We start from the raw sequence: 24,002 nt of genomic DNA, 5'->3' as shown, positions 1-24,002 counted from the left end.
TATAAAAATTGATGTAATGGGCACCTGCCTCTCAAAACTGGCAGGAAACAAACGGACATTTACCTTAACACGTGTTTCACGTCCGAGTGCTCATCGGTTCACAGGATATCAAAGGCTATAAATGTAAAAACAGAGTACTGATGACGTTAGGTGCAAACCCGTCCTGAAATAAACTCGCTTCCGGCCGAAATAAACTCGCTTCCGGCATCGGCGCAGTTTGTTTAAGCAATTAAGCCACGGCATGGCATGGTATATAACAAAAAGCTGGTGCAGCGGTTCCACCGACAGTCACGGTGTTTTTGTGAACGGTAGTGAGCAAGCAAGCACCTACACATCACAGATATGGCACTTTCTGTGAAAAATTCACCGTATTTTATGTTGTGCGTTGTGCTTTTCCCAGCAGCGGCGACGGAATGTGGTGACGTTGAGATTTTCAAGGTACATCCCTCATGTTTGTATAAATCCTTCTTTTTTATTTTAAACGCTATATAGATTTTTCACTTACCGTTTCACCTTTTTGGCTGGCAAGCGTAGTTAGCACTCAAATATCCGCACGTCTCAATGATGGAAGCGCCGGCAGCTATTCTAGAACAACTCTTTTCGTACGATCAAATTCTGATTATTAAAAGCACAGCATGTATCTTTCTATCGACACTGAACTTCGAGCCCACATGAATAGGCATAAAACTGGCTCCTTTATAGTTGAAACCATCTAGCAGGATGTACATGTAGCAATTTGCTAGTAACGATGTAGCTTTGTGGCCAGTTAGTCTATTGCAATGATGTTAAAGCAAATAATCATTGAAGGCGTTTTTTTTAATTCAGGGCAGAGTTATAATAGTGACATGGTCGAGCGCCGTAATGGGAAATAGGGAATATAGTGCTAATATTTTGTGATTGGCAGTATCCATAATTATTTGATTGTGGGGTTTAACGCAACGAAGCTACAAGTGGTCTATGAGGCGCGACGTAGTAGAGGGCTCCGTATTATTTTCCCACCCCCGGTGGTCTTTAACGTCCGCCGAAATCTGTAACCACGGGTGTTTCGCATTTCACCTCCATCACAAAAGCAGCCACCGCTGCCGGGAACGAAGCCGTGTCCTTAGGCTCGGAAGCATAACGACCTAGGCACTGAGCCGTCATGGCGGGCAGCATCCATAAACCACCCGGTACCGAAGTTCTTACTCGAGATACTCATTAATGTTATCAGAACGACAGCTTTAGTAATATTTAAAAAATCATGGCAGTTGGTCTATCGCAGCTTCAAAAGAAAATAACAACAATTGCATGTCTTCTTCGTAATTAAACATTGATAGATTTAGTCAACGGGTCCTAGAGAATACGAGCGTAAGACAAATGCTGCGAAAGCAACTAGCCTCTTCTGTTACGGGCATCATGCCAGAGCATGATGCCCGATGCTCCCGACGCCACTTTTTTTTTATAATTTGGCTATCATATAGTCACCTACTTGTATAAATCGTAATTATAAGTGCACCGGTAGATGTCAGTTTTATTTTTTGGTAAATAGCCGTTGCAATACCGTTTTTAGTAAACACTTTATTCGTGCACGCTTTCTGCTGTGTAAGTGCATTTCCCACTACTTATTTTTAGTAACAAGAATAACAGCCATGATTAATTAATTTTGATGCATATATTGACGTTGGCATGACAGCAGTGCGCCGCTTGTAGGCCAGGCTTGAGGCAGTGCGCCGCTTGTAGGCCATGCTTGAGGCTTGAGGGATTAGCATTGTTCCGCATGTGAAACGATTATAACAGCCCCGTGTTACGGGCAAGCGGGTTACGTCTTTCCGCCCCAACCGCGCGGGCGAACCGAGAAGGTACGAATGCACACGGCTGCGCACTCCAGCACCAAGGTTGGACGGGCGACTGAGGTTACAACCCGTTTACCTCTAAGAGTATATCGACCTCCAGAGGTGTCGTAATGGAGATAGGCGAGGCCATTACGATTCAATTCATCATTTAATGTCCTAATGGTCGCCAGGCCTTAACCTTAAAAACAAACCTGATCCTCTCAGACTCATTTTTCTCACCTCAATGTATTTGTAATATCCTGGAGCCCATTATTCCCGCCGGCCTCACGCTCTAACTCAACTAAACCAAAGGTCTTCCGCACTCGATTATTGTTTGGCGTCGCGGACTGTACACTCAGGGACTCCCTCTGCAGCTTTCCTGCAGAATTTCAGCCCTCCATCCCGGCTCCACAATGCTGCTATTCTGGAAGTCGGTCTCACCAAAGCGTTTTACCCGGTTACCCACGCCGCCATTTTGCGAGCCGTACAATTAATCTCCCCTGGTGATCGTACTTACAAATTCATGCGGAAGTTCCTAACGGAGCGTAGAGCATTCGTTCAAATAGGGGTCATTTGATCTCACACTAACTCTTCCTTCAATAGGGACTCCACAAGGGACCGTTTTATAGCCTTTATTATTTAATTTGGCTCTTCTGAATACATTAAGAAAGTTGAGACAATCCGGCACGTTCACGTTAGCCTATAAGTTGACGATATTGCGGAATGGGTCACTGGTCGTAGCGATGCATTCATTGAAGACACGTTAAGGCAAGCTGCACGTGTGGGGAAGGACGAAGCATACCCGGCGGGCATGCAGTGTTCTGCGGCAAAGCGGAGCTGCTCTTCTTACCAGCCCCATTGGCTGCTCCAAATTCTCCTGACATCAAATTTTACTTGAATGAACACCTGATCCCAGAGGGGCACACCCCCAAGTTCCTTGGTCTTGTCATTCCGCATGATCACAGCAACTGTAAATGTACATCTAAATGTATCAATCTATCAAACACTAAATATAGAACGCCCCTAAATATATCAAACACTCGGAGTCCTCCGACGAATTACTTCACGCCACAATGGTCTAACGGAGACGGTGGGAATCCACCATATCGAGGTCTTAATTCCAAGTAGTATAACATATTCTCTCCCGCACCTTCGCGTTTGGAGCGCAGAAATGACAAAAACTAACTGACTTATTCGAAAGGCTTACAAAGGTTTGCTACAAATCTCTTTGAGTACATCTACTGCCAGGACTGAGTGCTTCGGGTTTCATAATACCGCCCAAGAGCTGGCACGGCGCATCATATCAATCAGCTCCCTCACCTCTCAACTTCTGCCGCTGGCCAACATATACTGGTGCGTCTTGGTATCAATGCCCTGCCTGTTTTGAATTGGCTATCCCCCCCCCCGCCTGTTTGCGACTACCGCCACATCCGCTCTATTTCAAGGAGCGTGCCCCCCACATGCCACAAAGTTACAAGGGAACAACGGCCGCGGGTACTCAACACCGAATTCCCCATTAAACACGACATCCTGTATGTACATGCGGCAAAATATCGCCACCTCGACACCTTTGCCCTCGCAATCGTTAATATCCCCTCAAACTCAGTAACCGTGTGCAGCACCGCCCCGGCAGTGGCAGAGAGGCTGCAATTGTGCTCGCACTAACGACTCGGCCGTCACCCATGCTTATATTTACGAATTTAAAAATGGCCATACAAAATTCCACCAGTGGGTACATAGCACCTCTGGCATCAAAAATTTTCGATTAAAATCCCTCGACCTCACTGGACATCTGGATTGCGGGGCACATCGGTTAGGGGGACAATGAGGCAGCACACAACGCAGCAAGAGGACTTACTATCCATGTCGGTTCCAGCCTCGTCGCCTACTACGGCACCAGTTCAGTCAAAGATCATTTGATCCCGTACCCCGATATAACTACCTGTTACCGCCTCACTCACCGCCAATATCATCCTGACCACCATGACGTAACCAACAATCAGGAATGTTTATGGCGACTCCTGCAGACGAACTCCTTGGTCTGCCGCACACTTTTGCACTGCACTCATACCTCGCAATTCTCCTCGCCACTGTCAACTTTGTGGGAATAGAATGGAATGAAGACTTTATAGAATGCCTGCAACAGACACACTTTGTTCACTGCGCCCCGACGTAGCCACTCGTCGATCCCGACGTCACCCCTATTCGGACCATTCCTTTGCTTGTCGCTACGGGAATGGATGCCCCTGACACGTAAGGGAGGGCGTCGCCCCGCAGTTTTCGCTCCGGTGGTGCTTTTTGAGGACCGCCTGGACCTGCTGGACGACTGATGGGTGTCCCTGTCGTAGCTGTGCACTGCTTCTTGGATCCACGGAGGTGGGTCTGTCCTGGTTGCCACTTCATTCGGTCATACTTCACAGTCCCACAGCAAATGGGCAGTCGTGGCCCTAGCATTGTCACACAACACGCACGTGTCGTCCGTATAGAGTTCAGGCTACATGTGTTTCATGACGACCGGGGTCATCAGCGAATTCGGCTGCAGCTGTCTGAACGTAGATACTTCCTTCCTGGTTAGCTCGGGGTGTGGCGGTGCCAGCACACTCCCGTTGTTTGTGTAATATTTGCTGATACGCTGAATGGTGTTGTACCTGTCCTTCGTCTCGGTTCACCACTATGCAGACGGGTCCACTGCTGCACTGCACCCAGCTAATCTTCGCGTGACTACGTTCGCCGTCTCGTTGTGGTTGGTGGAGAGTTCCCATACCTCGTTCCCCGCGTAGGCGGGAAACCACTTTTTTTTTATTCGAAAGTTTGCCCTGCGGCATAACGGTGCATGTTTCACAGGTACACGAACAAGTTTGCTTCTCGTATAAAGTTGATTGTCGCCTTCCGTCCGTCGATGTCCACCCGCTCGAGCACCCGCACTGCTCCACAGCACAGCCTACCCTTGGCTAAATTGCGTACCGCACACTTTGAGTCGCTAAGCACCGCCGTCATCTCTGGGTCCGTGGTGGCCGGGGCGATGGCCAGCTCTTCCACTCGCTGCGTGTCTCTCGTGACGATGCTCGGGGTGTTCTCCGTGACTCCCGTCTCCCCGTCTATCACCACCACCGCGAAGCACTGGTGGTCGCCGTACTGCACGACGTCGGCGAATACGGTGCCCGGAACGTTCAGATGCTGTTCCAACACAGCCTTCTCTCTGGCCGCTCTCCTGTCCGCATTGTGTATCGGATCCGTGTTCTTCGGTAACGCGTTCACTCGGACGGCATTTTGGACTGCCGCCGAGACGTCGCGCTCTTCCTGCTTGCCGAGGCCCCGAGGGTCGGACGGCATCTCCATTCCCAGCCGGGCGAGAATGGTCCTGCCCTTTCTCAAACCCCTGAGACGCTCTATCTGGCCGACCCGCTGGGCTTCCGTGATCTCCTCCAGCGTGGTATGTATTGCCAGCATGAAGAGCTTCTCCGTGCTCGCGCTGTCGAGCCTGCCTAGGGCTGCCTTGTTACGCTCCTGACGCGACCAGTTGTGGAAGGACGCCGCGTAGGTGACGTTACTTATCGCGAAGAAGTGGATCAATCTGGCAGGCTGTCCTCCCTCATCCCAGATCTTCTGTTCGCCACTCGCTTGATCGGCAGCGTCGCGGCGGCTATTTCGTCTACCAGTCGGGTGACCGTGTTGTTGTTCCAGCGGTTCCGCTCGATCTGGATCTCCAGCGTTCTGATCTTGGCCACCTTCGGGATCGTCTGCCCGTTGCTCGTGCGCAGGCTGATGTCGCTGTCCTGCTTGAGTCTGGATTTCGTCGGGATTATCAGTAACTCCGACTTGTTCGGTGAACAAATCAGGCCCGTGCCCCTGAACTCGTCTTCTATGGCGTCCACCGCTTGTTGCAGGGAAGACTCAACGTGGCCGTCGCATCTGCCCGACACCCACAGCGTGATGTCATCCGCGTATACGGTGTAACTGACCTCGGGCATGGCTTCCAAGCGTCTCGAGACTCCGATCATGACAAGTTTGATTAGCAGCGGCGATATCACCAAGCCCCGGGGAGTGCTCACGCTTTCTATCTTCCGCTCATCGAGAGAATGGTCTCCCCCTGGATCTTCGCCGTGCATCCCGAGAGGAAGTCGCGAACGTAGTTGCGACATCATGGCCGAGTGCTTCACCTTGTTCAAATGACTTTCCAGGTCCAGTCCCACAATCACGTGACCTCCGTCTCGACCTCCGTCTTGATCTGTAACATGGCGTCTTGGGTTCCCCAGCCGCGCCGATCCATTCTATGATGGCGGGTCCTCAAGATCCCTCTCACTCCATAGTTAAGGAAGAGCAGCGGAAAGGAGATGTGGGCAGCTCGGAGCCCAATGTCACGATACTTCGTATCTCGTGATGCCAACGTCGTTGCGCCCCTGGAACCAGTGGCCACACCGCTACCCTGAACAAACCCGAGGCTTCATAAAGTGATTTGTCCTCTCTCTGTTTCTGCACAAAAAGCGAACGAAGGCCGTTAAACTAATTTCAGCTTTTAAGAAATTAATTTTCGGGCTGGTTCTAGCATTTACTGCCCACTGTTTTCTGGAAGTAAGGGTGGTACTTTTAAAGTAAGAGTTGGTTATATGAACTCCATTTAATGATAACCATCCTTTGTAGTGTAGGATTAAAGATATTTTTATTTCTTATCAGGAACAAACATGCTAAGATTAGTTAAGAAAGTAATTGATTTTTAACAGGTATCACGTACGAATACGTACTTTAAGAAGCCATGAAGAAAAAATGCAAGTTTGTTTTATTCGAAAGATTTTTTGTTTTATAAGTGCCACAGCGCTTGTACAGAAGCAAAAGTCGCTTCATTCACTGCGACATTAATTAGTGCATGCTAAAATTTTGATTCTCGCGTCGAAACATGTGTTTGAACGACGGTTGCAATGACATCATAAGAGCAAGTCTTTCAGCTGAACTTGGTGGAGAGCGGCACGTCCGGTCTCGACTCTCCTCCTACCGAGTCGTGTCCGGCCGTTGGAACCAGGCGGGTAAAGCTGGCTCTCAAAAGTGTCTAAACACGGGTGCCGCCATGATGCCACGCTGTTGTTGCCAGATGAATAGTTGAGGATATCATTACCATTTTTCCAGAGATCAGGCAGAAATAAAGGGCCCTAAACTAAACTTAGGCGTACATTTACTACGCATTGTGTGATTTTATAAATTTTTTCAATGCATTCTTGTTTGATAAACAAAAATAAATGAAGTAGTAAGCGAAAACAAATGGGGTCTGAGGCATAAAATTCAGTTTCAGTATTTTGTGAGAAGCGTGAGTCACGTGAAAGAAATTTATAAAGCTACATACTATCACACCATGTTGTCGTCTACTGTGTCATTTCGACGCTTGCGGAAAAACCGTGCACCCTTCCACGCTGCCGACGATACGAATAAAGCCACCGCCACCTATCTTCAAAGATATGATTTCTACATGCCTGGGAGTGGCTGCTGCCGATTTGAACTCGCCGTCAGCCGGTCATGTCATGTTACGTGAGACATCGCTGGTCAGATCGGCTTCCTTTCAGTGATTATGATTCGTAAATTAAAAACCAACAAACGTCTGAACGATTTTACGATGTGTGATGATGATGGTTGGTGTTTAATGGAGCAAGGCCGACTAAGCGCAAAGAGCACCAGAGAAGAAGTTACTTAATGGTTGATGAGACTGTAAATACTAAAACGTGTGAGTAGAAGTAAAAGTGATGCAAAACTAAAGACAATGGAGATGGCTGGTGTATAGGCCCAGGATGATTGCACGTCATATGACAAGAGCTGCGGAAACTTTACCTCAGGTAAAAACTTAAGAACACGTTGCCTAGAAAACATTGGTTCGTCGGCTAAAAAGTATGATGAGTGCACTGGAATGTGTCGTCCGTATAATTCATAGAAATGTTTGTTTCGTCTTGTGTCAAGTGCTTTGCATGTGATTAGTACGTGGGCTATGGATACGTCCCTTCCACACCTGCTACACGTGGGTCGCGAAGATCCAGTGAGCAGGTGGGAGTGCGTTACATGTGTGTGGCCTATCTGCAGCCTAGCCAGGGTGACTTCAGAGTATCTGTTGTGTAATTCAGTTGTGCAGCGTCCCAATTGTGGTTTTATTACATCTTGTTTGTTGTCTGTTTGTTCATTCCAGTTTAATTGCCATGTGTTACGAAGTTGTCGTCTGATGTGTGTCTTTAGGTCGGTGTAAGGTACTGTTGTTATGTCAACTGTGGTCATGAGAGCAGCAGCACCAGCCATTTGATCGGCGGCCTCATTGCCAGGGATCCCACAGTGACCTAGTACCCAGCATATAGTTATTTCTAAATATGACGCATACGCAGTCATTGGTACCTCGAAACGAGCACTGATTACATAGTTTTTAGACGACCTTCCTGGTGACAGTTCCTGCACAACGCTTAGAGAGCCTGTGTACACGATGGACTTGGGAATTTTATGTTCGATGATGTGATTTGAAACGAGTAAGATGCCATACGCTTCTGCCTTGTGAATACTGCTATGAAAATTGATTGTTTCAGTAACACTAAAACTTAGTCCGCGCGCTGCACAAGAGGCTGTAGAAACAGCTTTGGACGCGTCGCTGAAGAATTTTGAGCACCTGTACTTGTCGTGCAGGAACAGGAAGTGCTGCAAAATCGCACTCCTGGGTACCCTATTTTGTCTATTATTTTGAATGTCAGGTCGATGATATCGGACGTAGATGCCATGGTGGAATGAAATTATGCATGAGTGTCTTGTGTGTGTCTGACAGAAGGACCTTGAAAGCAGAAGCCTCCTCCCTTACTCTGAGAGAGAAAGGTAAAAAATAAAAGGCCTGTACAAAAAGAGTAATAAATTCAATGTATCGTTCATGATAGGATTAAAAGGATGGTTGGTGAGAGACACGATCTCAGGTGCATACAGTAAGTCAATATACTCCCGCTGATGCTCTAGGCACCTTATGTCACACTCGACATACAGACTCTCGACAGGACTAGTGCGGAAAGCGCCGTATGAGAGGCGAAGGCCAAGATGCAGCACTGGGTCGAGCATTTTAAGGGCTGTTTTTGTCGCTGACCCAGACGCGACACTGCCGTAGTCAAGCCCAGATCCCACCAAGGCTGTGTAAAGGCGCAGCAGGAGTGGTTTGTTCACCCCATAAGATTGGTATGAGAGGACCTTAAGAATCTTCATTGTTAATAAACATTTGTAATTGAGCTGTTTTATATCAGGAATGAATGTAAGCTTTTCATCGAATAAAATACCTAGAACTTGTGCTGCTTGTTCACAGGAATCGGCACGTTCTCAAGAGTGATGTCTGCGTCTTGGTGGACCCGCACTTCCTCCAGAACACAATATCTGTTTCCGGGATTCAGTTTAAAACCATTCTTGTCAGCCCAGCCGCCAAGTTTCTTGACGCCCAGCAGGACTTGACGTTCGCATATTGACATCTTACACGATTTAAAGGAAATCTGAACGTCGTCTACATACATAGAATAAGAGATTGTAGGTGGCAATGCCTTCCCAAGAGAGTTCATCTTTACTATGAAGATAGTGCAGCTCAACACACCACCTTGGGGCACGCGATTTTCCTGCACGTGAACCCTTGAGACTTCACTACCGACTCTAACTCGAAACGTTCTTTCTGAAAAGTACGAAACGTTCTTTCTGAAAAAAGCGTTACGGGATCCCTAAAGGGATCCCGTAACGCCAAGCGGTGTGTAGGCCTTCTCGACGTCGAAAAACACCGTTACACAATACTGTTTATGAACGAAGGCACCCTTTATATACAATTCAAGAGCTACGAGTTGATCGTTCGTGGATCGCCCCACCCTGAGGCCTGCCTGGCAGCTCTCGAGAAAACCATTGTACTCAAGAAAGTACACGAGCCTGCGATTTATCATCTTCTCAAGAACCTTGAACGGGCAGCTTGTCAGGGCTTTAGGACGGTAGCTTGACTAGTACGACGGGTCCGTTCCCTCTTTCAAGAAAGCCACTACTACGGCCTCCCTCCAAGGGTGTGGAATATGCCACGAAAGTCATATTTTATTATATAGATATAGAAGTGTTTTAAGTGTGTCTGCGTGTAGGTGTTTTATCATTGTATATGTAATGATGTCTCGGCCTGGAGCTGAGAGTTTACGCGTGCTCAGAGCAGCCCTCAGCTCATGCAAGGAAAAGTCTGAGTTACAAGAAGCTGATGACCTATTGTTATCTAGTATAGGCTTCTTTTCGGCCAATTATTTGTGTTTCATGAAAATGTTTGTGTAGTGTGCGGAGCTGGACACGTGTTGAAAGTGTTGTTCGAGTGCGTCAGCCTCGTCTTCGAGTGTGCCCCCTGTTGTGCTGACCAGAGGCAGGCTGCGTGTTTGTTGTCTTTTGAGTTCGCGTATTCTTGTCTATACTTTTCGTGTATCGGCGTACGAGTTTATTGATGTTATGAAGGAACGCCAATTATCTCATTTGCCTCACGGCGCACACGTTTTCCTAACGTTTTTGCCCTTTCGAACAAAAGGAGATTTCCAGACGTGGGGTACCGACGAAGGATACCCCACGCCTTGTTCTGGAACTCTCACGACCCCCAACAGTCCTTATTCCACCACGGCCTGCTCTGGTTGCGCCGGGCACCAGAGGCGTGGGGAATGGACTTTTCGGCGGAGAGGAGGATGTGTGCCGTGAGGAGTTGGGCGGCTTCACCTACGTGTAGGTGTGTTAGGGATCTGTGGTGTAGTTTGGATGTCTCTGTAAATGTGTTCCAGTTTGCTCTTGCTTCATTGTACCTGTTCTGGGAAGATGGACTGCTTGGGCCTTTACCTATATATGTTACTGAGGTGGGGAAGTGGTCACTACCATATGGGTCCGTGCCCACACCCCACTCAAGACATGAAAAGAGAATTGCAGAACCAATAGCCAAGTCAAGATCTGAGTATGTATTGTATGCTGAGTTATGGTATGTAGGCTCTTTTTTGTTGAACAGGCATGCTCCCGAAGATGTTAGGAATTTTTCTATCAGGCGACCTGGGGCATCGGTACGAGAAGAGCCCCAAAGACAATTATGGCCATGAAGGTCGCCAATTAGAATGGACGGTTCCGGTAACTGACCTACAAGACGCGCGAAATCTGAGCTCGAGAGCTGGAAGTCAGGAGGGATGCAAAGAGAGCATAGTGTTATAAGCCTATTAAAGGTTATGGTTCGAATGGCCACAGCCACTAGATTGTCTATATTTGGACAGTGCGGCACGCCAAGGATTTTGGGGCAATGATGGCCACCACTATCTCTGTCCCTCCTAAATACCGTGTAACTATTCAAGAAATTTGTGTGCCTGCAGGTTAAATGGGTTTCTTGGAGACGCTTTACACTTGGCTGATTGAAATGCAGTAACTCATCTCATAGACATCATCAATGTTTTAAGAAGGCCTCTGCAGTTCCATTGCATAATATGTTCTCGTCCCATTATAAGGTTAGAGCGACTGGAATATGTGCGTGTTTATGTGTCGGCTTTTGGGGCTTGAACTCTTGGAAGGGGTTTTTGACCTGCTCTACTGACCTGGACGTCCCAGCCCGTTCCTTCCGCTGTGGTGCATGCCGGAACGGCTCGACGTCCATGTAGTCATTTGAAGGCAAGCGGGTGCACAGCGGACTGGGCCCCCTGGACTTGGTACCCTTTCGGGTGTCCTTTGCCTCCGCTGCCAGTGCCGAGGGCGTGGGGAGCACCACAGGTGGCACAGGCAGTGAGGAGGAGGGCTGGGTCGCGTCGGCTGCCTCCGTCTCCATCTCCTCCGTGCCCTCGGGTATGCTTTGGGCCGGTGGAGAGGAAGCTGTGGATGCAGCAGCATCCCCAACCGACATGGTTGCCACCACAGCCGCTGCGGGCTTAGCGAGCGGTGCGGAGGCGGGTTGGGCTGCCCGAGGCAGCCCGGTGGGGAGGGGGAGGGGGAAGCCAGGACCAAGTCCGACTCGCGGAACTGGGTCCCCCCCCAAACCAGACGCCGCTCCGCCCCCCGGCGAGCTGCGTCGCCGTAACTCATCAGAGGGAAAGAGGCGAACCTCCTTTGCGCCTCTGGGTAGGTGATGTTCTCGGTGATCTTAACATTGATAATCTCCTTCTCCTGTTTGAACTTTTCACATTTTCGCGAGTACGCTGCATGGGGCCTTCGCTGTTGGCACAGGTGAACGTTTCGGATTCACAGTTTTCTGAAGGATGGTCATGCTGACCGCACTTAGCGCAGGTAAGTCGCCCAGGGCAAGCGTTTGTGCCATGCCCGAACCGTTGGCACTTGAAGCAGCGCCGTGGGTTCGGGGTGTACGGGCGGACAGAACAATGTATATAACCGACATTTATAGATTCGGGAAGGGTGGATCGATGGAAGGTCAGGATAATGTGTTTGGTTGCTACCTGTTTGTCATCGCGTCGTATCGATATGCGCTTTACAGCCGCGACGCCATGATCTTCTAAGCCTTACAAAACGTCGGCATCGGTTTCGAGAATGAGATCTGCCTCAGAGATCACACCCTTAGAGCTGTTGAGACTGCAGTGGCGTGTGACCCTGATCTCCAGATCTGCCATTTGGGCTTGTTTCAGGAGGATTGTCGATTGCTGCTGAGTGTTTACTTCAACTAGCACTTCACCAGTTCTGAGCTTTTTGGCGTGGTATGTTTCGCTGATGATACCTTCAAGGAATTTCCAAACGAGAATCACCGATTGAGAGGAAACCGGCTTCGATTTGTCCCCAGATTCAATGATCAAAAAACGAGGGTAGTTATCTGGCTTTGGGAATGAGATAGAAGGCAAAGCAGGAAAACAAACTTCGGTGCGGCCACTTTCCAAGCACGGTTCACGTTTAGGTGTTGGGGGGTTGTAAATACCATATGCTATAGTATAAAAGCGGGGTACCGGGGTACTTCCTTCTCTCGGGTTACCGTGATAGCTGAAGAGGTCCCGGAGCTCCCTGCCTGGTAAACAGACAGCGAGCCCATCCACCGGAGCTTGACCTGGGTTCCGACGGCCACCGTTTGCGGTTTCTACACTTCACCACACAACACATCGCCACGGCTAGATCCAGCTTATGTTTGGGGGCTCGGGGTCTGCGGTGTCGCCAACACCGTCACCAAGATTGTCCAAGGTTTCAGCTGCAACGAAAGTTTCAGCTGCAATGGTTTTACTAGCGCAAATGAACATAATTGGTTAAACGAAATTTTGAACTAAAAAAAATCAAGAAGAACACAAAATAATTACTCAAAATGGCGAACAATGTAGCCCTCTGCATTTCCTCAATAAGGCAGATTTCGAGAAAGTTTCCGCTTTAATCGTTATAATACCGTAATTGCAGGTAAATGGTCCGACTGGATTTAGAAAAAGAAAAACGTTTTGCTGGAGAAAACTCACACTAAAGACAGACGGCATAAGAATGCTACACATTAATTCTCTGATTTTCTTGATATTTCTTTCTTTCCGGAGCTCCCTGCCTGGTAAACCGACAGGGAGCCTTTGCGCCGGAGCTTGACCTGGGCTCCGACGGCCACCGCTCGTGGTTTCTCACCCTCCACCTATAAACACATCGCCACGGCTAGATCCAGCTTATGTTTGGGGGCTCGGGGTCTGCGGTGTCGCCAACACCGTCACCAAGATTGTCCAAGGTGCCCCGTGTGGGGCACGAAAGTTTCAGCTGCAATGGTTTTACTAGCGCAAATGAACATAATTGGTTAAACGAAATTTTGAACTAAAAAAATCAAGAAGAACACAAAATAATTACTCAAAATGGCGAACAATGTAGCCCTCTGCATTTCCTCAATAAGGCAGATTTCGAGAAAGTTTCCGCTTTAATCGTTATAATACCGTAATTGCAGGTAAATGGTCCGACTGGATTTAGAAAAAGAAAAACGTTTTGCTGGAGAAAACTCACACTAAAGACAGACGGCATAAGAATGCTACACATTAATTCTCTGATTTTCTTGATATTTCTTTCTTTCCGGAGCTCCCTGCCTGGTAAACCGACAGGGAGCCTTTGCGCCGGAGCTTGACCTGGGCTCCGACGGCCACCGCTCGTGGTTTCTCACCCTCCACCTATAAACACATCGCCACGGCTAGATCCAGCTTATGTTTGGGGGCTCGGGGTCTGCGGTGTCGCCAACACCGTCACCAAGATTGTCCAAGGTGCCCCGTGTGGGGCACGAAAGTTTCAGCTGCAATGGTTTTACTAGCGCAAATGAACATAATTGGTTAAACGAAATTTTGAACTAAAAAAAATCAAGAAGAACACAAAATAATTACTCAAAATGGCGAACAATGTAGCCCTCTGCATTTCCTCAATAAGGCAGATTTCGAGAAAGTTTCCGCTTTAATCGTTATAATACCGTAATTGCAGGTAAATGGTCCGACTGGATTTAGAAAAAGAAAAACGTTTTGCTGGAGAAAACTCACACTAAAGACAGACGGCATAAGAATGCTACACATTAATTCTCTGATTTTCTTGATATTTCTTTCTTTCCGGAGCTCCCTGCCTGGTAAACCGACAGGGAGCCTTTGCGCCGGAGCTTGACCTGGGCTCCGACGGCCACCGCTCGTGGTTTCTCACCCTCCACCTATAAACACATCGCCACGGCTAGATCCAGCTTATGTTCGGGGGCTCGGGGTCTGCGGTGTCGCCAACACCGTCACCAAGATTACTCAAGGTGCCCTGTGCGGGAATTTTATGATGTCTAGCGTAAAACTGGTATTCTTGTTTACGTATGATGTCACACTCTTCCTAAGCGCTGTTTTCTTTGAGTGAGGATTGAAACAAGCGCCAAATAATAGTAATAATAATTATTATTTCATTGGCCCAATAACATGGTTTCTAAAGGACAAGGCGAAGCAAAAAGGCACAAGTTTTCGATTGATACATGTTCTTCCATCACTGAAACACACAATCCAAAATTTTAAAAGATATCGTGCACCCGTACGCACTCCTGTTTAGGATTTGCATCACACCATACCGATGCTCGATGTATCAGCGAACTCACATTTTTTTTTTTTTGCGTGGACTTGTACTTCCACTCTTATATGGCCCACGTAAATACCTGCGCAGAGGAGGAGGCGCAGAAGTAAATTCCTGCGGTTTTGGCCAGAATTCTGTCTGCCTAAGAACCTACCTTCGAAGCCTTTTGTGCTAACGTACATACGTGCATTCTCAAGCGGCGAAGGCCCTGTCGTGTATTCGTCAAGGCGAAGCCTACCAAGAATATATGTATCCCTTCACAAATAAATAAATTTGAGTGTACCTATAAATTAGTTATTGCGCCTTATCAGTTATATCATTGTGGTTGATGTTGGAACCGCTGCCAAATATTACTATAGAAAGTGAATCAAATTGCGTAGCATGGAAGAATCAGCATTCACCAGTGTACAGTATTCAGACTTAGTATGTATTGCACGTAGCAGTCATTAGGATAGCCGATAATAAATTAAACTGAATTTTTTTTATTTGTGCCCACAACATCTGCGCATATCGGTTCAGCCAGGGCACCTGGAGACGTTCTTCAGCTGTATACATTCGTTAGCAGGAAGGCATAATAAACCAGCCGCCTCGCAGCCCGATACGCGTAGCACACTCCTTTCTATTTATGCCAACGTCAAACCGGTGATGAAGCTTGTCGAATTTCCACGCATCCATCCCAGCGTGCTCACAGCAAATGACGAAGCTGCACTACCAGAGTTGGTTGCCAGTAATGCTGTAGCTGATTATGAAAGTTTCGGCTAATGCTTATTCTGGCTGAAGTCACTAGCATTCTAATTTTCAACAAAAATAACGGGGGCGTGATAATGGCGTCAGCCTCTACGCATTATGTTCTTAACACCACAGAACATGGTCTGCGTTGCAATTGTGGCAACGAAACACAGACAAATTTGACATTGATAACCGTGCCTTCTTATTCTTCATCAGGTTATGTTTGAGAATGAGAAGTTATTTGTGCCAGTAAAACCCAATAAAATCCTGTACCCATAAATCACTACGTCACTTTTCATACGGAAAGCACGCATAACACATTACTCTTTGGCTGCGAGAAAAAGCGAAAAGAAACACAGAAAAGGCAATGGGCCAATATCTACGAGCAATTCTCATCAAATTTAGCACCACCAGTCCTTTCGGGCAGTTTGTATTGCTAAAAGCGAGTCTGAGATGGCCTAGTGCGTGAGTTGAAAGGAAGGAACAGTAGAAGAAAGGTAGAGAGGTTACTCAAGAAAAGAATGAGAACTGTCCGGTTGGCTTCGCTACACATCAAAATGGGAATAAGGGGCTTGAAAGAAAAAGAAAGGACTGGTATAAAATAAAGGATAGAAAATTCAGGAGAAAAATGAAAAAAAAACAGTACGTGGAAATGGCAAGTACAAAGACAACACCACAGGCAAAAAAACGGCCCAAGATAAGCATGAAAAACAATAAACTTTGGAAGCGAAGGACGCTGCATGCTGGTGACGCTCTACAGAATATCTGTGTGTTTCTCCCTTTTATGCATTTTAATCTGCTTCTTCAAGACGAGAACTGATTTGATTGCTTCCACTGCACCGTGTCTACAACTGAAATATAAAAGATTTGCTTTGTGCTTGATGTAAATAGTGTACATAATTTTTATTTTTTCCTGAAGTGGAGCTTCTCCTTTCTGGCAAGCTCTTGTGGCAAACTGACCCTTAGAATTGCACTTGTTTTGTTCATGCTGTCTTTCATTTCATTTTGGGTGCCTCTATTTGTACTAGTTTATTCAGCTCTTCTGCTCTTCTCTACAGCAAAATGTTTATTATATTGAGATTGGCTTTCCTTCCTACAGGTTTTTGGCTTCTAGCCCTATCTATATAATGGCTTTAAAGCTTTAAACCCGCCATGACTTTGCTGGAGCAAGTAATTCTGCCATATTGTTTTCCTTTTTCCTCATTCTGAAAGAACGGGACATGGAGTTTTAAAGGGCTGGGATCCCTGGGGTGATACTAATGATCACTTGCACTACTTTCTATGTGTTTGTGAGTACCGATAGCTCCAGTTAGCACCAAACCAGAATGGTACTGCATGTTTTGCATGATATCCTTTTAGTCTCTGGTGTGCTTTTATTGAGATTTTGTTTAAGCTGCTGTTAAGTAGAATAATTGCGACCTATTGCAAGCTGGCAACATTAAAAATATATCTTGTGTGACATCCCCAAGCATACAACCAATGCCCAATCTTCTTATCTTACCTAGAAAAAGGAAAAATGTCTTGAGTGAGTTTCTTGATGTAGATAACGTAGTAATATTAGGCTTGGGTATTTCAAGGTTATTGAATCTAAGCTAATGCAAGGGCCCCTACCTAAAAGCATTTAAATTGAAGACAAAAACTTGGCACACCTGCTGCAGGGGCCTCATACACAGGCACTTGCACTATCTCAGAAAGCATGATTGTTTAGCATAAAGTGCAGTGAAAAAAAACGACTTCCATTCACATGCATTTCTTGGACGCACTGTCCGGTTCGAACTTTTATTCGCTGGAAAAGCAAACTGTTGTAAAGAGCACCTCAACAGATCGCGAAGACAATCCGTTGACGCATCGAGGTGGGGTGGGGGGAGGCATGTGAAACATGTTCAAACTGCACTGTAGGGATGGGGCGACCAAGAAAAGACTACACAGGACTAGCGCTGGATATCAACTGAATTGTTTTAGCACACACAAAAAAATATATACAGAAACAGCACATGCGCGAACACGGGAGAAGCAACCAGGAAAAAAAATCAGGGGAAAAAAGCAATCAAGGAGAAGTGATTTGTTTTTAAAGGAAAAAGGAAAAGAAATAGACTGGGGATATTATTGAGCTCTCACGGGAGCCCACCTGAATTTAACACATTGCGGAAGCGGGAATAGTAGGGGAAATAGGATAGGTGAGAGAAAAGTAAAGATTAGAAAGGTGAGGAAAGAGTAGAGAAGAGTAGTTCCACTGTGGTCAATTCCGTCGCACACAACACACAACGAACACTGTTGGCTGGCGCAATGCTGCGTCTTGGAGACGAGAAGCCTCCAAGGGAACGGTGAAACGCGGAGGCGAGCTTGCTGGGACGAGGAGCGAAGTCTGCGGCGGTCCCGACCGTTTCGGAGTTCGCTGGATTGGAGTGCGGCAGACAGACGGGTTCTGGGGGCGGGGGGGGGAACGGCAGAGCTGGCGCTCGACCGCCCACACCAACGGAGCGAAAGCCGGAGGCGACATCCAAATCGAGGGCAAGGGCCCGCGCGTACAACGAGCCACAGAAATGAAGCCCCCTCCGAAGCAGACGAGCTCCAAAAAACATGTCCGCTGTACCCCGAAGCGACGACTGAACTCCCGTTACGCATCCGCAAAAGCTACCTCTCCGGGCGTATGAAGTACACGCTAATCCACGAGCTACCTTTCAAACTTGCAGAGAATTCAACACTGCATCCAGCATTAGCATGGCACATAAGCTCGCTACCTACCACGAGAAAAACTTCTCACTACGTTTTCACACACCACAGTTGTCACGGCGCATACACTGCAACGGAGGCGGCCATGGTGTAATTCTGTGGTTGCTAGGTGAATACCCACTACTGCGGCCAACTCTAGTGGGCAAAAAGGCAGCGGGCAATGCTGTGAGGGTGGCATCAATGCTTCCGTCGTGTTTCGCATGGTTTCAATGCACTGGCTGGCCGGGCAGTTTTTCGTTTAGAGTTAGTGGTATTAAAGGGACACTGAAGTGAATTTGTCAAGCTCCCGTTTTTGCTTGCACTGCGTAGACTGGCTCAAATTAGCACACTTTTCATCGTTTATGCTGTTGACAAATCGGTAATTATTTTACGAAGCGCGAAAGAAGGAAAACTACCATGCGCGGTTACCGGCGGCCACACCAACTAAGCTTTGACGTTGGGAGGAGGGGGCACCGTGATGGGGCGATGCCCAAGGTTAGCAGTCAAACAGGTTTCGGTTTCGGTTCTGCAAAACAACATGTTTGACATCCGATGGCGTCGTTGGATGAGCATTCTCAATATCCAGTACTCGTAGTACGGCGCTTCTACCATGTTGTCGGCTGTAAAATGCATAAGATAAGCCTCCCAGGACGGCTTGGAATCGTAGCATTCACTAGCCGAGGCCTACGCAGTGCATGAACGCCCTCCGCGTCCCCGCAGACGCTCAAATGCATGCGCTTTTCCCCAATATTTGGAGCTTGCCTCACTCATGTCTGTATCGTAAAAAGCGGGTTCGCACCAGGCCAAGGGTCTGTTGATTCTGGCCTGTGCCCACTGCCCGCAAGCAATCGGTGCTTATGGCAACAGCACGCCAACGAGAACTCGCTAGCGCGCCAGTGCCAGGCTGTGCGAGTTCTGCGGGCTAGTTCGTGGAGCAGTGAACGTTGCGGCCCAAAAAAAGGTGAACCCAGTATAGAAAACATCGGCGAAAAACAAAAAACTTACCTCATAAAAAAAAACTCCCACCTGACCTCGCGGGAACCCCTGTGTACACGCGGCGCATAGGCGGAGCGGCGAAGGGACCGCGTTTTATAGCGCGCATAACGTTGAGGGGACTGCGTAAGCCGGTCCCAGTCGATGACGACGTTGGCGTACTTGTAAAGCGGCGTGGAATCTAGGTGTTTGAGCCAAGCGTGGATGTTACTTCGCCGGAGCACGGCACACCGGCTATATGCGCAGCGCGCCCGAAGGAGAGGAAACCGCGGAAGAGAGAGTACTGCACATGCGCCGGCCCCAGCGCGTCTGCCGCGGCTATGACGCAATGTGCCGCGGCTATGACGCAACACAATCCAACACAATCCACTTTAATCCACTCCAGTTCAACTCCAAGCCAAGCCAAGCCAAGCCAATCGAATCCAATGCCCCTCGCGAGAGAGTGTTCGCTATCGGAGAGGAAAGGGGGTGAGCGGCGGAGAGCGCAGATGGCGCGGCGAGGAGAATGGGGGAGGGGCGGACAACGCCGACGACGACGACGCCGGAGGGACAAGGCGAGTGAATGAGATGCTCTGCATTTAAAAAAAGCTTGTACCCGCGGGGATTCGAACTTGTGACGGGCAAAACACTTGCGATGATAATATCCCTAGCGCTCCAGACCACACGGCCACGGCCGAGAGCGCAGCCGACTATGGAAATATAAGGTATATAATGTATAACCAGTTTAAACTTTTATTTATTTTTAGTATTTCAAGCAGCTTAGGTGACTATTTGTTGTATTTCGCTCGTGCAGTAAGCGTCCCCCGAGTTTCCACAATATCTCACGTCTAGCAATTGCATTTCTTAGACGGAAAAGCGTTCGCAGATGCGTAGTCGTGCTGCTGACCGCTGTGCTTGTTCGCCCAGCGCAAAAAAGTGCTTCCCGCACCCTAGTTTACGCTGTACGGTAAAAATATCAGTTGATTTTATTTTCTTGGTACCTATATTGACTTCGCTGACTCTTCTACCCCTTCAAGAGGCCTTATATTTTCCTATTGGCGTACCAGTCAGCGTAGCGTCGCATGTGCGATTGTGCAGCGCTTGTGTGAAGCGACCTTGACTTGGAGCTAGATACAGACTACAAACTAACGAAGTAAAGAAAGGCACATTCTTCCATTCACAAACGTGTTGTGGCTTAGTTTCAACTGATCGAGTGAATTGCCAAGACCCGTCGGCGGCCGGCGGACTAAACGTTGGGCCGAATGACTTGGTCTCGGAACGTCGGCGAGCCGTGCAGTAGCGCAGCCAATTGCCAGCTCCTCTCCTGCTGACGTCACACGAAAACGCCAAAGAAAACGGGCGAGAGTGCAGAGAGGAGGACAGCATTTTCGAATGGATTTTTCTACTAAATAAATTCACGTAAACGCGCTCAGAGTGGTCGAAACATGGCCTAGGGACTCCGGACTACAATTTGTGCTCGTAATCCCGCATTGTTTACAAATCACTTCAGTGTCCCTTTAACTGTATGGTGGGAGCGGAGAATTGCTTACTGTTAGTCAACCTAGATGGAGCCACCACACCACGGCAAGGCGTCTTCTGCCTTTGGTTTGATTGTGAACGTATTTAAACCTGGCTTGTTGTGTTCATGGCGACAATAATCACTTTGGGAAACATGGTGCGCGCTCGAAAAATACGGTCACCTAACACATCGTCGCTTGCGCCAATCGGCCAGGGTCGTCTGATACAACCCCAAAGCCCCGTAGTGCTGGGCATCTCAACCAAGCATAGTGCGCGCAGTAACAACAGCAGTACGCATCGGAACTTCTGTGTTTACGGGTGCTTTGGTAACTTCCACTGTTTGTCTCATCATTCTTAGTGATATAAAAAGAATGTGCCCTACATTTTAAGCGCACATAACTCGTTCGGCAAGCTTATCAGTTGTGCCTTATTTGCGTTTGCTTTTAGCAGCCTCCGCCTATCGCAGAGCTGGCTGGTTTGTTGGGGGAAATGAGCTAGTGGGTCACATGGCCATTACATTTTTTCCTAATTATACAGCTCATTTGAGCGAAGTTTACGTTAAAAGTGATGACAGCATGGTTCTAACGAGGCAATCTTTTGAATGAACGAAACTTGCATTTCGTCTTCATGGCTCCTTAACCACTCATGTACGCGACTTTTCCTTTTGAGGATTTCGGCCAAATGCCGCGGTCATTCCAAAAATGTTGATTTTAAGGAGATTGTCTCGTATTCTCTATCGTAATTTTTAAACCAAAAACATTTGCCGCGTAAACATTGCTACGAAACGAAAGAGTAAGGAAATGGCAATTGAAGAGTTCACTGTGAAAAACAGCAAGCCATTCGTGTCCATTTAGCTTTTCGCACCTTGAGCCTTGTTGCGTGGGGCGATGACGACGTTGTGGCGACCATGCCGGTTACTGTTGAATTAAGCGAAGGCCATAAAACGCAATTCGGCAAGTTTTCGATGCCTCACACCGGTACTCGACAGTTACATAGTTCAATACCAATTCCCCGGTCATCGCCTTCGGTGACAGGTGCAATTAAGGTCAGGACATTACATGGCACTGATGGCATTGAAGTTGTTGTCTGGATTGACATTGGTTGATTGCACGGTTTAACGCGCCGACGCAACGCAGGCGATGAGGTGCGCCGTAGTGGAGGGCTCCGGATTATTTTAACTGGATTGACATATCTAAGTGCGCCAGGAGCCAAAACAAGGTACGATTTAGTTCTACAGCAAGTTTCACCATCGCGTAGCTGAGAACATCCAACATCGACTGATATCAGAATCTTCGTCGTTGACCAATAGCTCTACCAGTACTGGAGTAAACCCTGCGGGCTTTGCCTTCCCCACAGTAACACTAACCGCACTAACGTTACTCCCGTCGTGTGGTTGCATAGGAAGTGCGGCTGCATGCCTACTCGAACATTCCGCGTGAAGACTGATCAGCTGAAGCACTCTATCCGCAATGGAAAAATTTGTAGTGTCGCAAACAATACAATACGTCGTTGAATCCTTCTCAAAAGCACGTGCAGATATAGCTTCTATAATTCACGCTGCTCAACGGGTTGACAGTGACGGACAACCCACTGCGGAGCACACGGCGTTTTGGGATTATACAGCTTTTTACGGACCAATTCATTTTCACAGTGCATGACGCTCAGCCTGGAATTGCAATCGTGATATAAGGACTTCACCAGCGCTTTTGAAGCCCACCCGTAAATCAACAAACAGAATAACCGTGAATTTTAAAGTAGAGAGAGAGAACATCTTTATTGGCCGGCTAAATTAGTCGCAGATACCAGCCTCCTGTAGGGGAGGCAGCATCTATGACTGCTGGCGTTGAAGGGCCTCCATCGCGAACTGGACGGCTCCCCGTTGAGAGTCTAAGTCTTCCTTGCCCACCGCACGAGCAAGATGGGGTGGAAGCGCGTCTGTTGGGTCGAAGATGGCTGGCGTGGAATGGGCCAAAGTAGATGCGGTTTCATGGAGACAAATTCAAAATAACGTTTATCCCAATATCTAGTAACAAAAGCTTGACGTGGGAGAATTGGTACATTATGCTTAAAACTGTGTGGCGGACAGCGTGCAATAAACAACACTGTTTGCTACACAGACTGCAGCAGGGGGGAAGTTTACGAAATTCCCCTGAACTGCAAAAAACCGTCCATAGGGAAAACTGGAAAGTGCTTCAATGAGACGGCGAGGGAGCACAACTGGACAGTTGCAAATAATGCTGGTGGCCACCTATCTGAGCACTGCAAGAGATGCAAGTGTAGCCCCCTGGTAGATAGGACAAACTTTTTGGGGAAAGCAAGAGGAAAGCTTGAGCGCGAAATTCTTGAAGCTCTTTTCATCAGACAGGCAGGGGATAACTGCGTTAGTACTCCGTCCATATCGCTGACAGATAAAGAAGTGGCCTTTCTAGAAATGTGATGCATTTTGAAGTCAAAATGCTTTCAGTATTTTAGTTTTGTGTATATAAGCAGCATCATTTTTTCAATAAATTCTAGTTGGAAGTTCGGCACTGTGTTGTGTGTTACGTGTTTCTTCGTCCCTGTTTTAGCGCCGAATAATTTTTTAGCCCAATATGTAGCTCCTGAGTAAAAGTGTGCCACCAACCAAATACAAGCAATTCTATTCCTGGCGCGGAAATGTACCGACACTATACCACGCCTTGCGGGAATGCACGAAATCTCTACTAACACCACATATGCAACATCCCTGTGCAGCGCTGTTGGAGCAGGTGCTGACCAGCTAGGAAGAGCAGAAACAACGTGCTCTGATGGAGCATCTCAAGCTTGAGGCAAATGCCCGCGGCGTGATGAAACAAAAAGGCCCCCCTGGAGAGCACCCCGACCATACAAACCTGCTGTGAAAACTGAAAAACACAATAAGGTTTATTTATTTCATCAACAATCCAGTTCCACTAGCCATAACGCCGCGTTTCTAAAAGAAGTCAGGGATTGAAACGACGTAACCAGAAGTAAAATTACAACGTGTTTACCTGCCCTTACTTGCCCGAGAAGCCTACCCAGACAAAGCTGTCAGTCAAACAAGCCCCAGTGGTCGTAAAGAGTTTGAGCGGACCCGCAAAACAGGGCTGCCGTCCGAGTGGGGTGTGTTACACGCAAGCGAACTCAATTGATGAAAGGTTCAATCGCGTTTTCATACTTTGAACACGTTGTTCGAAAAAACGCTGACTGTATGCGCTGAGCCAGTGTTAATTTGTGTTTTTAATGGTGCACACCTGACACGATTATGGGGCAATC

General features: G+C 47.8%; 1 long non-coding RNA gene across 1 annotated transcript in view; it reads left to right on the top strand.

The window, feature by feature from the left end:
- Positions 1–296: 296 nt before the first annotated feature.
- Positions 297–24,002, top strand: part of LOC144152666 (uncharacterized) — a 45,585-nt gene continuing 21,879 nt past the window's right edge. The window contains exon 1 of the long non-coding RNA XR_013319205.1: positions 297–438. This is a non-coding gene — a long non-coding RNA (uncharacterized LOC144152666). The remainder of the gene's footprint in view (positions 439–24,002) is intronic.

Source organism: Haemaphysalis longicornis, unplaced genomic scaffold (genome assembly GCF_048455015.1).
Source record: "Haemaphysalis longicornis isolate Haplotype H1 unplaced genomic scaffold, Haemaphysalis longicornis Haplotype H1 scaffold_9, whole genome shotgun sequence".
Lineage (NCBI taxonomy): Eukaryota > Metazoa > Arthropoda > Arachnida > Ixodida > Ixodidae > Haemaphysalis > Haemaphysalis longicornis.
Note: the sequence above shows the minus strand (reverse complement) of the source record. Positions and strands in the feature narration are given on the sequence as shown.